The sequence below is a fragment of the Piliocolobus tephrosceles genome, chromosome 7, assembly GCF_002776525.5.
Source record: "Piliocolobus tephrosceles isolate RC106 chromosome 7, ASM277652v3, whole genome shotgun sequence".
Classification (NCBI taxonomy): Eukaryota; Metazoa; Chordata; class Mammalia; order Primates; family Cercopithecidae; genus Piliocolobus; species Piliocolobus tephrosceles.
Window position 1 is genome coordinate 22,708,244 of NC_045440.1, and position 16,515 is coordinate 22,724,758.

Sequence of the window (16,515 nt, forward strand, 5' to 3'; positions counted from 1 at the left end):
TCCAAATGATTTATAAGCAAAAATACTAAAACGTATGGAAAACAAATAGGACAAAGATGTGACTTGGCTATCCTGGGACTGGAGGTGCAGCTGAGGTGAGGAGTGGACCAGCCATGGATGGAATTAGGGTCGCAGCTTGGAGGGCATTCTGAGAATGAGAGAAGCATGGAAAGGTTGCCAAGCTCTCCACTCACCCATGTGACATGCACAGGAGTGGGTACCCGAGAAAGCACCACGGAGAGTAAAATCCAAGAGAGGACTAAAAGCTGATGGGCTTTGATTACACTCCCAACCCATACACAGATCAGTGGCCTGAGGGCTGAAGTTTTACATGTCCCTGGGTTAGTTTAAGCAAAACCTCTCTCCAAATTACTGACCACTATAACATGCCGACACTAGGGCAACCCAAAGGAAAACAAGATAAAATATAAACATGAGAATTAAAACCTGAGCAGAGATGTCCGTGGCTGTACACTTCAGGAAGGGAGTTAAGGCAGAGGATGGGGGAAATTGGTTGTGCAGTTTAAGTCCAGTTCAGCCACTTTTTAAAACACTCAAAACAATAAATCGGAATCCATACTTGCTATATGATATTATCAAAATGCTGCTGTACCAAGGAATCTTCATGCACATGTTTATATCAGTTCTGCCAGGAATACACCAATGACGAGACAAAACAAAACCTTCGCCGACGGATGACCTGTCATCAGCATGCCCAATATACCAGCAATCATTCCCAAATATCAAACACCTCCCCATAGTTATTCTGCCTTTTGCTCAAAGAATCTGTCCTGCCAGATGATTCTAGAATTCAGAAACTCACATCGCATGTGCTAAAATTAGGAAGTCATATTCCAAGAAAGATACTTACTTCTTTATGAGTGGGCAATTGTCTGTGTACCTGACAAGCCATCAGTGACATTCATGGAAGAGCCACTAGGTGGCCACATAGCTAACGAAATTCTTGTTAGCTGGAAAACTGCTGCAGGCTGCTGCTGTCCCTTTTCCAGAAAGCACTAGGCCCTCAGAATCAGGACTTTAAGTAAATATCTTAAGGAATTTGATCAATTCCATTCTTGATGATTACAGACGGAAATCTGGGTGAAGTGTTTCAAATACTGCTTTCGTCTCTGGCAGAGCTGTGGATGGAAACAGACAAACAGGGAGCATATCCCTAAACAAAAGCGGAATTGGGCTCTCAGCTAGAAAGCTTTGAATGGAGATTTTAGACTGAATGGATAAATCTTCTTTACTCTCAGTCATGAAGTCCAATCTTCTTGACATTGGCATTTGGATAGACCCAAAGAAAACCCAGGCTCCTGAAAACTACTGCGAGTGGGTGTCTAGTTTTTGTTGTTGATGTTTAATTATATATTATCTGTTCCTTTTGTTTGAAGGCCATCAAATTAACTTGGCTGACTGCTGCCATGGAAACCTGAAGCACTCCCACCTCCTGGGGGATGTATAATGGATGGTGAATGTCAGAAGCCTGCATCCTGTGTTACTTATTTGACATTGTGGTGCACTGTTGATGACAATTGATGTCCTCTACTAATCATCACCACTGAGTGAGAAATATTGATTAGATTCCTAGGCTTTTTGAGAAGCTTCCTGATCACTTTCTAACCGAAGGTCAGGCTTTTAGGAAACTCAAGAGCTGATGTATAGGGAAGTGAGGGTCTTTTGGGTTGGACAGAATCCATTAACATCTGTTTCCAGGAAAAGTTATAGTTGTGAGACATATGTAATGGATATTGATTGCTGAGGAAAGAAGATACATATAACTTTAAACCTTAGAAGTCTCCAAGGACAAAAAAATGGAAAAGGGGGGTCTTTGGGATTGCAGGAATGCTGGCTGGGAGGAAATTATATCAGAGCTGTCTTAGAGGATCTCAGATAAATAAATTCAAAAGCCAAAGTCTCTTGCTCAAGGATACCAGAGATATACTACTACAGCAGCTAAAACAAACATAGCATTTTGTGAGTGGACATTATTTGTCAGACATTATTCTAAGCACTTCATATGTATTATTTCATTTAACTTAAAACAATGAGTTAAATACTATTACTATTTTCATTTTACAGCTTAGAAAATTGATATCAAAAAAGTCAAATAATTTACCAAAAGAGATAGCCGATTAAGTAGTATGTTCACAATTCTAAGCCAGGAAGTCTAACTCCAAAGAGTATGCTTTTAATCATTATTATGCTGCTGATACAAATACAACACTGACAGGGAAAACGCACAGCCCTCACCCTCAAAATTCAGAACTGTGTAAATATCTCACTCCCATTCTCTTCTTCCATCTACGGTCCCCCATACTTCCCAACCACAGTAACAATGGTGCGTGAGTTAACACATCAGGTAGGAAGAGCAAAGCTAGGCAGCTGTCACCTCCCAATTCAGCCAGAGCATAGCTGAGATGCTGTTGTCCAAGGAAGAACTGTATTTGGGGATGGACCAAAACTTAAACACCCTTTGCAGCTCTCTTTGGTCACTTCCTAGCAGGGACTTTGTGATCCTTGAATCTTTCCCTTATGTTACAGTGACCTCAATTTCTGGATGATCCTTTCTTAATAGAATAGACCTCTACCTGGGTGGTGCTTTAATTCAGCTTAGTGTGTTTGGGCAAGCTGTCTGTTGCTGTCTCTGCCATCACTGTGCATAATAGGGAAGACAGTGGGCCAGGGGATGGCAGGGGCCAATCAAGAGATAGAGCCCTCTGCTAAAGCTTCCTTCCTTGCTTTAATCAAATGAAGAATGCACCAGATGAGGGTCACTTGGAACACAAAGGGAAAGGTAGAGCAACTACAAAGCATCTTCCAGACCCCAGGCACCTGCAAGATGCTATCACATGTCCATGAAATGCACAAGGTCCATGGAAAGGATTCTTTTACAAATGAGGAGGCTGGGGATAAGGGGTCCTCAAACACACAGCCAAGAAATGGCAAAACAGGAATCACAGGCCTCAGACCACCAAAAACGGTAAGTCACTCCGGTTTTAAGAGTGACAACAGCATCACAATTGGCCACTGGATGACCTCAGAGTTCAATCCTGCTAAAAGTAGCTTAGGATTGAGACCATCCTGGCCAACATAGTGAAATCCCATCTCTACTAAAACACAAAAAATTAGCCAGGTGTGGTGGCATGCACCCGTAGTCCCAGCTACTCGGGAGACTGAGGCAGGGGAATCCCTTGAACCCAGGAGGCAGAGGTTGCAGTGAGCCGAGACTGCACCACTGCACTCCAGCCTGGTGACAGAGCCAGACTCTGTCTCAAAAAAAAAAAAAAAAAAAAAAGAAAAGAAAAGAAAAGAAAAAAGTAGCTTTGATGTTGAAAGTGGCTCGTAGCAGAGATCAGTTAGTGGACCCTCCCCAATCCTAGCCAAAAGGAGCACAGTATCCATTTCATTTTCACATCTTCAGGTTCTTCAAAGTCATGCCTAAAGTGAGGAAAGAATGAAAAGATCTGCTGTCATTCTAACAGTATTCAAAGAGAGGAACCACTGGATGGAAAAATGTGAATTATTTTAGACAAAGCCTGCAGCATTTAAAATACTCCTCCCATAATTAATCTATTCATCTCTCACATTATCAGTATAAGTGCCTTGACATCAAAGTGTATTTCAATAAGCCACAGACGGGAAAATAACAGTTGGAGTGACCTCCTGAGCTTCTAGGTTGTTCTACCCTCTCCCTTAAAGACCTGGTTCAGGGGCGTGCCTCCTCAGGTCCACCAGTGAAAGCAGCTGGAGAGTAATCTGATCTCTGAAATGTCCCTCATGCTGTCTCTGAAGAAGGACATTTCCCAAGTTTAAGCTATCATTGCCTACTGCAGTCTTTTGTCTGGCTGAAGGAAGGAAGAAATAATCTCCTAAGTAGCACACTGTGCAAATCTGATGCCTCAATCTTGAGGCACTGGCAAGCAATTCAGAAGAGAAATAAATCAATTCATTCCATCTCGTTAATGCTGCCATGTCTAACAGGTTTCTGTGCTGAAAATATCACCAGCTGGACACTGCGACACTTAATATTGCACCTTCAGAAATGAATTATCAGGCACAAGCACAGTCTGATGTCATTCTCCTGCCCTGGTTCACTTGAATCTTCAAGAGAAAGAACACTCAGGCTCAGAAGGAACAATGTTAAAATGGCAGAACCACATGACGTCACCTCCCGCATCACAAAGCAGGCAAAGTTATTACCCTCTTCACTAGGATCCCTCTTAGACTCCTCTAAATAGAAACAATAACAACAAAAAAGCAGAGGCAGCGATCAAGCACGCTTACAGATTTCAGAGGAAAAAAACTTACAAAAATAAACAACGAATATGAACTGATACCATGTAGGTTCTGTTTACTTATCCATTAATTTCTTTGTTCAACATGTACCATCGCATACTGGCTGTGTTAGAGGTATTATTCTAGGGACATGAAGATATGCAGGTGTACACAGCCCTGCCCTAAGAAAACCAAGCTTCGTGAGCAAGCAAAACAGGCTTCTAAATGGGTGGTCATAAATTATGTGATACCTGTATGAAAACATCTTATGTATTCTCTGAATATATATGCCTACTATGTACCCACAAAAATTAAAAGATTAAAAATAAAATGCATTGCCACATGTACATGAAAAATGAAATTCTGGAAAAAAGTTAGAAAAACAAATGAATGTGATACATGGCACCAAAGAGGAAGGCAGTAGGTGAAAATGCCCAGGGGAACGAAAAGAAGCCTTGTAATGCCTGCTGGAATAGAGAAGGCTTCAGAGAGGTAACTTTTAATCAAGGTCTTAACAAAAGTACAAAGGTTTGCCAAGCAGAGAATTAGCATTCCAGGGAGAAGCAGTGAGTCTAAGCATTCCTGAGTTTGGTGGGTCTGATCACAGGAAGTAGGTTAGGTAGTTGTATCATAAGGTATATAGGAAAGCATGGTATGAGAGTACATTAAAGATAGGCTACACTGGATATTCTATGATGTGGTTATCTGTTGTTGTTTGAGACAAGGTCTTGCTACGTTGCCCAGGCTGAAGAGCAGGAGCACAATCTCAGCTCACTGCAAACTCTGCCTCCTGGGTTCAAGTAATTCTCTTGCCTCAGTCTCCCGAGTAGCTGGGACTACAGACGTGTGCCACCACACCCAGCTCATTTTTAAATTTTTTGTAGAGACAGAGTTTCGCCATGTTGGCCAGGCTAGTCTCGAACTCCTGGCCTCAAGTGATATGCCTGCCTCAGCCTCCCAAAGTGCTGGTATTACAGGCATGAGCCACTGTGCCTGTTCTGATGTGGATATCTTAAAGGCAATTGACTTGGTAAAATAACTTAAATGAAAGTAACAAGGTAAAATTTGTGTTTTAGAGGGGGAAAAGTCATGATTTGGAAGGTTGGATGAGAGAAGGCTACTGTACTGTCCAAGTTAGAAGATATGAAACCTCAGAGACACTGGGGTGGTAGAAACATAGATTAAAGGAGGGCTACAAGAAGTTCTTTTTTGATTGGGTAAGGGAACAGGGATGAGGTCAAGGGCAGAGTTGATGCTGTCTTCTGTGTTTCTGATTTGTGTAGATGAAGTTTTATTGGTTCCTTAACCAAGAAAAGAAAGTAAGAGAGAAGCAGGTTAGATTGGAGATGACAATGGAGCTTAAGTTTGATGCATTTTTAACTTTCTTATGTAAATAAATATAGTGAATTAATATAATGATAAAAAGTATACTGGTAAGTTTATGTAATCAAATTGGGGTAACTGGGATATGTATCACTTTAAACATTAATCTTTTTTATGTGAGGAACTCTCAAATTATTTTTTTCCAGCTACTTTGAAATATACAATTGATGAATGTTAAGTGTAGACACCCTACTCTTGTATCCTGAAAATATGTACACATATATCAACCAAAAAATCTAAAAAGAATGTATACTGAGAAATACTCAGATAAGTTTTCATAAAAAAATTACTTAAAAATATGCATTCCATTTTACCCAGTTACTGTGCTAACAGTTGACTATCTAGAACCTTGGACTAGGAGCAGAGGGTATGTAGTACAGGGTAGGTTTATCAAATATTGTTTTAGATTTAAAAGCAACTTGTTCCTTTTAGAAGTTTTGAAAACAAAGCCCAGTGAAGTTAAACAACTAGTGGAAAATAAACAAGATATGGATAATTGTGCAAACAGGACCCAACTCTCCTAGCTTCTTATGTAGTACATGGTCCCTGCCCATCTGCAGACTCATTGGTGAGATAAAGACTATTAGGCTTTTCCAAAAATTCTCTACAAACCCCAAAGACTTCATAGTTCTCTCGAGTAAGCCCCTCTGTAACTTTCACTCTAAGCCCCAATAAAGGCTTCTCAAGGGAAAAGTTAAGGTCCCCTCAAGCAAGAAAGTCATTTTATTTGAAAAGACAAAATGACAATTTTATGCTATTCTACCCAACACAATCTTCCTTGTTTCCCCGTCTTGAAACACTAAGTCCACTGCAAATGTTTAATATCTTTTATATCTTCCACGTCTCCACTTAAATTTTTGAACATATTGAATATTATTTTAATGAGTGTTCTGAGCCTAGTCTGCTAAATCAAATATCTGTGTCTGTTCTAGGTTAATTTAAGTTTTCTTTTCATGTAAGACCCCGACTTTGGCTTTACCTTTTGCTATGAGTAAAAGCTCCTTGAGGTCTTGCCAGAAGCAGATGCTGCCATACTTTCTGTACAGTCTGTGGAACTGTGAGAAAGTTAAAACTCTTTTTTTTTTTTTTTTTTTTTGAGAAGGAGTCTCGTTCTGTTGCCCATGCTGGAGTGCAGCGGCACAATCTCGGCTCACTGCAACCTCTGCCCCCCTGGTTCAAGCAATTCTCCTGCCTCAGCCTCCTAAGTAGCTGGGATTACAGGTGCCACCACACCAGGCTAATTTTTGTATTTTTAGTAGAGATGGGGTTTCGCTATGTTGACCAGGCTGGTCTCAAACTCCTGACCTCAAGTGATCTGCCTGCCTGCGCCTCCCAAAGTGCTGGGATTATAAACCTCTTTTCTTTATAAATTATCCTGTCTTGGGTATTTCTTTATGGCAGTGTGAGAATGAACTAATACATACTGTGAAATACAGCTGCCTTACTCTACTTGGATCCATAGCTCCTTCTCTTTACCTCAGGGAATCCGCTGGGCTCTGCTTGGGTTCCCCTTTCTGTTTTCTTTCAGCCTGAAAACTCTGAAGGCAGTGAGTTTGGGGAACCAAATAGTTCAGATCCTTCATTTCCAGTCTCTCAGGATTCATCATCCTTCATTGTTGGATGGTTTGTGCCTTAAACTGTTGTTTTCATACTGTTTGCCCTTTAAGTTTTTACAGTTGTTCCAGATAAGAAGGTAAATCTGGTCCTTGTTTCTCTAGTTAATGCCTGGTTGGATACAAGTAAAGAGTGAAGTTGAATTGTAGCTTCCCTAGCTGGCAAAATAGTGAACAAGAAAGCTAAAGAAATATACCTGGTACAAAACACCAGAAAGTTCTGAAAAGTTCTGGAATTTTTTTTTAACTTTTCAATGGATTGCTCTTTTGATAAGAAAGTAAAGGTTATTCTCAGAGTCCAGAAACAATGAGAAACATAAATCCAGAAATGTAAGCTAAATACAAACCACTTTAATCACAACCTCAATGTGTCATCTCACAATAAGGTTCCTGTGAACATGAGATTGTTTTAGAAAATCACAGAATGGAACTGGAACTAAGTCATCCAGAACAAGGGTCAGTAGAAAAAGTAAACAACAATGTTAAGACTCACAAATATGGCCAGATGTGGTGGCTCGCACCTGTAATCCCAGCAGTTTGGGAGGCCCAGGCAGATGGATCATCTGAGATCAGGAGTTTGAGACCAGCTGACCAACATGATGAAACCCCATCTCTACTAAAAATACAAAAATTAGCTGGGCGTGGTGGTGCTTGCCTGTAGTCCCAGTTACTCAGGAGGCAGAAGGATTGCTTGAGCCTGCGGGTGGAGGTTGCAGTGAGCCAAGTTCGCACCATTGCACTCCGGCCTGGGTGACAACAGTGAAACTCCATCAAAAAAATAAAATAAAATAAAAAATAAAGCCTCTCAGATATAATCAATTTTGGAATAGACTCAAAATATAAAATAAGTACATTCATTGTATTTAAGAAGCTATGGGATGACCAGAAAAATAGAAATAGTAAATAAAAGTAGTCTGTTTAATGTAAAACACACATAACATAGTTGAAATTTAAAATGCAATCGATGTGTTGAACACTATTTTGAATGTAACTAAAGAGACAATTAGTTAGTTTTATGACAATTCTAAAGAAGTTATTCCAAAACACAGTATATAGTTGAAAACAAATATAGTTGAAAAATGCAAGACTAGGAAAGATGTCAGAGAAAGTGAAAAGATGTAACATATCTAACTGAAGTGATGATACAATGGATTCACATTATTCAAGTAATGATGGATATATATGTTCCAGTAACGTTAAAAAGAAAGAGATGAAAAAGAAAAGAAAAAATGTTTTCAAAACTAGAGCATGTCGGTTTCCAGGTAAAAATACTCTTCTTAAAAGTCATAGTAAAATTTCAGTCATAGGGTTTAAAGTGAAGAATCCAATACCTCCAAGAGAAAATACAGGTTATAAAAAAGGAATTACGAATAGGATGGCATTATATTTCTTAATGCAACTTGGAAAGTTAGAAGAAAATGGAGCAAAGGCTTCAAGAGTTGAAGGAAAATGCTCATCAGACTGCACTTTCTTTGTTGCAAGACAGCATATAATTCCTAAAACTGACAAAGGTACAAATGGAAATAGAAGTAACTTATTTAGAAATACAGAAGTAGCTGGTAGTGGGAATAGGAAAGTATGGAATATCTAGTATATAACAAATGAGCATCAGAAGTGGTAACATATGGGGCATAAGCTCCTGTATTTCATTATAAATCTTTGGATATTATGTGATATTTTAAACTATGTGTACATTTTATGAAAATACTATTTTCAAAGATGATAAGGTAGCTGTCCATCACAAGATACAGTGAGCTATTAAGACATTCGACTTCTGGTTCATAAAAATGAGTAAATAACTTAGACAATTTTGCTAAAAACTTAATAATTTTATTTTCTGGTTGAAATACCAAGAGATGCAATTTTTTTTGGTCTTCAATGTATAAAGATCAAAATATCTAATATTATATCTCATATATATATTGGTGCTTATGGATGTGTAGATAGATAGATAGATGGATAGATAGATAATATAGATATAGATTTTTTTAAAATTTCAAGTTGACTTCCCCATTGGAGAATTCATACAGGGTAGGATGAGGGAGGATGTCCACAAGGTTGACATAGAAGTCCAGGGAGGACCAGGACTGTCCCTTTGTCATCTCTACTTAGTGCCAGAAGGACAACATGAAATTGTGACTGAGAGAAAAGTTGAGGCTGAGCCAGAGAGGCATGTGCCAAGTGGGCCCTTAAAACTGCAATAGAGGAAGCGTCAAGAGTCCACATATTGAGATCAACTGGAATTGGAGAGCTAGGCAATTTGGTGAGAACTGGCTGAAATGAGGGAAGTAAATAAGAAGTGGACTGGAATAATTCCAGACATGAGAGCCAATGTCTGCCACTAGGCTTGTACAAATTCTCCATATATGTTTGCATAAATGAGTTCTTCCATTTAAAAAGGATGGGACAAAAAAATGACTTCAGTCTGTCGTATGATGGGAGGCCTCAAATTTATAACCAATACATATATACCCAAACACCCAAACACACAAAGGATTGAATTTTGAAATTCAATCCATGGCCTCTATGAGCCCTCCAAATAGATGAAATAGATGAGATTACCAGTCTGCAAGTGATCAGGACAAAGCTCTTTGTTGTGTTGATGAGACAGCATCATTGGATGACAGCATCACTAGTATCTGACTCACTTGACAAAATATCTGCATCCTGCCTTTGACTAAAAAGCCTAGCACTGAGGGTTCATTTCTTCTAGGTAATGGGCACACTTCTCTGCTTTAAGGAGCACTGTTAAGATAGGAGTGTTAAAATCAAGGCTTTAACAAGAACACAAGGATTTTTAAAAGAGATTTACTATTTTAATTAGAACCAATGATTAGAATGGCTTGCATTACATTGCAGTACTTAGAATATGAGAATGCAATTTTCCTTTAGTCACTAAGATAATAATTTTTATGAGTGTTTTCAGAGGCTGTGCATATGTATAAGAGAAGTGGAAGATGGTTTTTAGAATAGTTATGCCGCAAGAAAAATTTAAAACTTCACTAAGCTAGTGATATTAATACTTGCATTCATTTGTTAAAATCTTACCCTTTTTCACAGTCAAATTTCCTACTTACACATGTGAAATGTACAGTTTTTCCCCCATCACAAGAGGTGCAAAGTTTCTCCTTGCGAAAGTTACATTTTGGCAAGACATTAGAAATAAAAGAAACACAAGTGGTGTTTAGTTTTAGTGTTTTTTTTTTTTTTTTTTTTTTTTTAAGAAAGTCAATGATAGCCACAGAAATATTAGGATTTCTAATAGGTCCTCAGAGTATGATTGAAAAGGTCATGTCAACACAGGGTCAGCAGTACACCTTGGCATTAAGTGAGTTTGAATTGGCTTAGGAGATGGGATCATATTTACCTGGAAGGAAGCAGAAAAGATACTCTAAATCATTTTTGTCCTCAGGAACTTATATCAGCTTAGGAAGAATGACTAATATGTACAAGAAAGCAATCCCATGGTAAGTGGCATGCATTAACCTTAAACAAACTAGGTGCACAGCATGATCTAGCCCTATATGTGAGTTTGTGTGTTTGATCCTGAAAGCCATTGTGAAACACTATTTTCCAGGCTCTAAACCTGGGTCATTGTGGGAAATGGAAAATGAAAGAGGCAGAGATGTTAAATTTCTTTTTACAAAGTTGCATGATTTACTAGTTAAAATCAATGGGGACTACCTGTAGTAATCTACAAATAAATAATTATTTTTAAGATAGAAACATGAGACACCTGACTTGCCATCCTCATTCTTAGAGCAGCAAATGGCTCATCTGAGATCTTAGAACAGATGCAGAACCATAACACAGGCTCTCCTTCCATAACAAGGGCATCACATACTCTTCCTCTAACACAGAATGTGGATCATGAAGGGCATTGCCAACCCCACTGCCCACCACTCCTATAAGTAAAAAATCAACTTGGAGTTTTCAAAACAGCTGTGTATTATTGGAGAGGATGCACTTAGGATGAAGATACCTGATGAAGCCTACTTAAATGTGTCTTCTGTATTGAATATTAAGCACCAGAGTAAAATCCTAGTTTAAAGAAAAAGTTGGAAGAACACTATACTAAGTAGGAAGCTCTCTATATCCAATTGTGGGGAAATTTTTGGCTTGTTTTATTTTCTCAGTTTTTCATCACTTGATTGTGAATGAGAATAGCCATTTCTCCTGCTATAATACTGTGCTATGCAGTAAGCACTCATTTATAGAACATGGTACTAGATCTGCTGTATATATATCTCAAAGCATTGGTTCTTGCTTTGGTGATCTTTCCCTTCAATTCACTTTACATAAAAAGTCTCAAAGTGATTGTAATTCCTGTTCATGACATTCTAACATCCTTACCAGTGAGAGAATATATGCCATATATAGAAATTGTAACAGTTGTTCTTCCCCATGTTAAATGTATGAACACATGGAAATTGAGATACACAGAAAGTAGCTTCAAGCAAGGATACTTAATGTCATTGTCTGTATCATTCATTAGAAGTTCTATGGGGGTAAAATAGCCATAGCCAGATAGTTGTTTTTATTAATACATAACTAAATTTTATAAAATTTAGCTTTCAAAGGCTACTAAGCCATCAACAAATATTTAATTGGCACCTACTATGTGTTCAGCCCTCAGAAATACTACTACATATACATGCTAACTTTTGTTAATGTTAAAATAATGAGGTTTATCAATTTGGAAAAGAGAACTTTATTTCTCATAAAGGGTTGCAGCCTACAGAGTGACCATTCTGACACACTGGGAAGCATAGCCTCTGGTCAGAAGCCAAAAACAGACACCTCAAGGGAGGGGCAAAGGGAATAGGAATTTATGCTGAGCGGGGTGGCCAAATATATATAGTTGGTAAGCTGTGGTAGCCATGTATATTTATGAAAAGAGAAATGTGTGCATGCACAGTTGAGTTTCATGTCCCTTCATAAGTATAAATGGCTGCGAGCGCATGACCCCAGGGCAGAGTTTTCAGCCCTCTAATGGCAAAAGGTGAAGCAGAGAACATGAAAACCCTCATTACACATTCTTTGTAGACTGGCCAGAGCCACTCCATGGTTGGTGGACTCTTATCAAAAGGAATGTGGTTGGTTGTTTTGTTGAAACTGCAAAAGGATGGACCAGTGTCCAGCAGTTGGTTGACACTATTGGTAGAGTCTTTTGAAAGGGTTGGTTTCTGTTTTTCCCTTACAGAAGAAAGCTTAATAGCAGTTTGCAAAGGAAGGGGTATAACGAGGCACATCTAACCTTCCATCTCATCATGCCTGAGAATTCAGTTTTCAAGGTTTCTCTGAGGTCCCCTTGGCCAAGAAGGGATCTGTTCAGTCAGTTGGGAGGCTTAGAATTTCATTGTTATTTCTCATGATAAAAAAGATAAGCAGTTTTTATCCATTTGGATTTTGAAAATAAGATCTACCTATAAATGATACAAAGTATGTCATTCAAAGCTGGATGTTAGTGCACAGTATATAAAGTGTTATGTAACGTGAATATCCCAGGTCTCCCTACACTGTGACTTCAAAATAGAGGTAGAGGAGTGAAATCGTTAAAACTGCAGGCTCTGCAGTGAAACCACCCAAGTTAGACTTCTCAGTTCTGACACATACTAGGTGGCATGTTCCTGGGCCATTATTAAACCTTTCACTGCCTCCCCATAAGCTTCACTGGTAGGTATTATTCACTCATTTAAATTTCCTCAATTTATAATAGTTCTGGGAGTCCTACAGGGATTCTCACATATATCCAACAAATCACAGAATTGGCTGCAGTCATGCAAGTTTATGCTGTTTGTCCACCCAGGCTCAAGCTTGCTCCTTTCTGCTGTCTCATCCCAGCACTGTGCACACCCCTTCTCCAGATCATTCAAAACTTTCAATCATCAGGATGCCTCCTAGGTGATTCTCAGATTCACTTTACACCCTTTTTTCATCCTCAAGCATGCTGTGGACGACAGCAATGAGCATTTCCTTTCTGTGGCTTCCTTTGGAGTTTGTCCAACAGGAGACACAATAGGCTGAAGTTTGGAAAGGAAAGACTGGGATTGGGCTTTGCATTCTCCCAACTCCTTGTGCACAGGGCTATGGCTTGGGAAGTTGTTGTGCTACTCTATTAAAGTCCACAACACTTGTCAAGTGGCCTTGTCCCTAACAGCAACTCCCTCACACCTTTCTCTTCCAGCAACAGTTCACTCCCTTTGCCCTTTAGGGTGAGGGTGGTAAGGGCTAGCTGCTGTTGACAGTGTTGGGGTTCTTCATCATCCTTTTTGATTTTCCTGAAACTCTAAGTATACCTTTTTGCAAAATGGGACATCATCCTCTTCCTGCTACTCCTCTCATTCACACTTATCAATTATCCCCCATTCAGGTGCACCACTTGTGACCTACCTGGACTCTGAATGTCACAATGTCAAAATTCTGCTGCGTTTCATGCCAAGGGAGGGGAAGGAGAATATTCGTCCTCTTTTCCCATTTGGTGTCACATGCAATTATATGGAGGCCAAAGCAGGTAAGCTTATATCCAGATAAGTCAAGTAGTTACACCAAATCTCATAAAACTCAATTCCCTATAATCTTAGAAAAGAGGCAAAAAAAAAAAAAAAATAAAAATGAGGAATCAAGTTATTCTTCCCATCCTCCATCCTCTTCTTAAACCCTGCTCATGATCACAACATTCCTCCCAGACATAAAACAAAAATTGCATTGCCTGCCTCTGGATACAAAGAGGCTCGGCTGATGGGAGCATGAGTTGGGAAGGCTTGGCTTACAGAGCATTAGCTGTCCAAGCAGAACGTTCTCAGTTCCAATAATAGAAGCCAGGAGGAGTAAGAAACATAATTACAAAGGTTGGACAAATCAGAAAAGATAGACAAGATGAAATTGACCTTGACAAATAAAAAGGATTAAGAAGTTTAGAGAGTATTTCAGGGAAAGGTAACATTTGTGCAAAGATAATGAGGTAGGACATTAATACATTGAGGGGAGTGGGGTTTAGGGAGCAATGGAAGATGAAGTCAGATGGGTAGAGAAAGCCACTCGAAGGTGGATCTTGAAAGTTACATAGAAGTATTTACATTTGATGTAATCAGCAAAAGGAAGACATTGAAGGTATAAAATCAACCTGAAGAGACAAGTGATAGGCCACTGGAAGGAATTCTGTTGTAGTAGTTTTGGTTAATTAATGAGATCTTGGAGCCCTGGTAGTGCTATCTTCAAAATCGCCCTTTTAAACTTTCTGGACAATGTAGAAACCAGTAGAAGCCAAGCTCATTCTTTCATAATGGCAGCTGTGGAAATCTTTAAATCTTTAGTTAAGAGAGCCTTACAAAGAATTATGGTACTTTGCTAAAGCTCCGCTCAGTAGAAGAGAGATGACAGATAAATAAGCCTTCAACACAGCTCTGCACTTGGAAATTGCAAAGCTGACAAAATGTTCAGAAACTCACCCAGAAGTAGTTTCCATACAAGAAAGTTTCCTTAATTCCTATTTCTTTAATAATTCTTTAGGCCCAGGCTACCTCTGTGATGGCACATGGTTTTAAATGTAGTCTAAAAGAAGCAATAATGTAGAAAAAGGGCAAAGGGATGAAAAGGATCAGAAATGGCTACAAAGTTCCTCTGACAAAGACTCCAATAAGATTACAGGTCATAAAGTGGTCTATACTTTCTGATTATCTAAATTTTCTGCATATGATACTTTCTTTTTCCCTTATGGACAACTGTAAGAAATACAAAATCTTTGGAGGAAAATAGAAAGCTAACATATTTAGAATATTTTTTAAAAAGGTTATGTGATATTCTGTGCATTTCCTTATTTAGTAACAACTTTATTAAGTCTATGGGTGTTTAGTAGTTTGCTCAAAATCACACAAAAAGATTTTAAATTAGGACACTCAGTCTTCATAATCAATACCTTTCACATGTTACTTGCCTGGTATAACTAACAGAAATCATTTATTTGAATATATATGTGGTCAGCCCAATTGATCTGTTTTACTCTAAGAATTTTCAACAGTCATACTGCTGAGCTAAGTCTCTCTGAATTAAATCAAGCCTATAGCTAAAGGAGATGCCCTCTATAGTCCTTTCCTCTTTTCTAACTGGTTTTACTCATTGTTTTATTCATTCACTGTGTGTGTTTGAAGGAAGATAAGCTTTGATATCATTTATTCATCCATACTTTCATATATTTCAGCACCTCTTATATGGAGGGCATCAGTGAGAACGAAAATAAAAACTACAATCCCTCACTTGAGAAGTTTAAAATAAAATGAATGGACAATTGTGATCTTCTAAAGTTGTATATTCGATAGTGAATACTGTATGTTGAAAGTAACCTTGCAGAATGTGTCATGTCAAATGTAATAAACTGTATATTCTGACGAAGGAATGGAATGCCAGATTTAAGGAACTGAAATTTATCTGGGCACTGGACAGTCATTTTATATTTTTGAGGAGAAAGGACATTTTAATATTCCTTGAATATGTGTAGTTTCTAAATACAATATGTATGTAGCATGAAAATACCGAATTTAGAACGGAAAGATACCTTTACAATTATGTTGTTCTATCCTCTTATTTGACAAGGAGGACGTGCAAGCTCAGATAGGCGAAAATTACTTACCTGGATCTGATAGGGCCTGAATTCTACATTTTCTAAATTTAAACTTCCTGGTAGATTGTCATTGAACTGAATGTCTGTTAACTCCCAAATCAGTACTTCCTCAGATCTTTGTGACCCAATATTGATTCTTTATCTTATTTGCCAAATAAATAATAGTTTAAGCAAAATGCTATGTGCTGGGTGTAAGGAGAAAAGTGACACACAGTCCCTGACCTAGAAAAATCTCCTTAATGTGGGAGAGGGTAAAATGCAAAGCAATACATGTGTTAATCCATTTGGATTCACAGGGGTATTAGGAGAGAATAATAAATATATTGTGCCATCTTAATTACCCATTATGCTTATTAAAATGCACAAGTGTTATATAAAACATTCCAAATGAAATGCTACCAAATTCATATGACATTGTTGTAAAACCCTCAAGATATTGAATAGCTTCATTAATGACACTGTTAGAAAAATACTGCTGCATTGCAGGCAATATTCCCATTTGGAATAAACTCATTTGCACTTTTCTCCTCAGTGATGGAGCCACTGCTTTGCTATCAGCCAGTGCTCCAGAAACTCCTTAAGCTAAACCCACATTTGGGAAATAATAGAGAAAGGTTT